Consider the following 616-nt stretch of genomic DNA (forward strand, 5'->3'; position numbering starts at 1 on the left):
TATATATATATATATATATATATATATATATATATGTATATAAACAAAGACACAGACACAGACAGAGAGACAGAGACAAAGACACACATAGAGACAAAGACACGGAGACAGAGACAAAGGCAAAGACAGAGACAGAGACACAGAAGGAGACAGAGACAGAAACAGAGACACAGACAGAGATAAAGATGAAGACAGAGACACAGACAGAGACAGAGACAGAGACAGATATAGATATAGATATAGAAACAAAGACAGAGAGAGAGATATAGAGACACAAAGACAGAGACAGATAGAGAGACAGATAGACAGAAAAATATAAACAAAGACAACAGCAGAGGCAGAGAAAGCAGCGAGAACAAAGACAGACAGAGACAGAGACAAAAACACACAAATACAGAGAGAGACAGATAAAGAGACAAACAGAGACAGAGACAAAGACAAAGACAAAGACAAAGACAGATAGAGAAAAACAGAGACAGAGATGAAGACAAAGACAGAGACAAAGATAAAGACAAAGAAACATATAGAGACAGAGACAGACACAAAAACAGAGACAGAGACAAAGACAGGGTCAGCTGTATTGGTGTTGTGTTTGTTATATATATATATATATATA

Source organism: Eimeria mitis, genomic scaffold (genome assembly GCF_000499745.2).
Source record: "Eimeria mitis Houghton genomic scaffold, Emh_scaff2739, whole genome shotgun sequence".
NCBI classification, from domain to species: Eukaryota; Apicomplexa; class Conoidasida; order Eucoccidiorida; family Eimeriidae; genus Eimeria; species Eimeria mitis.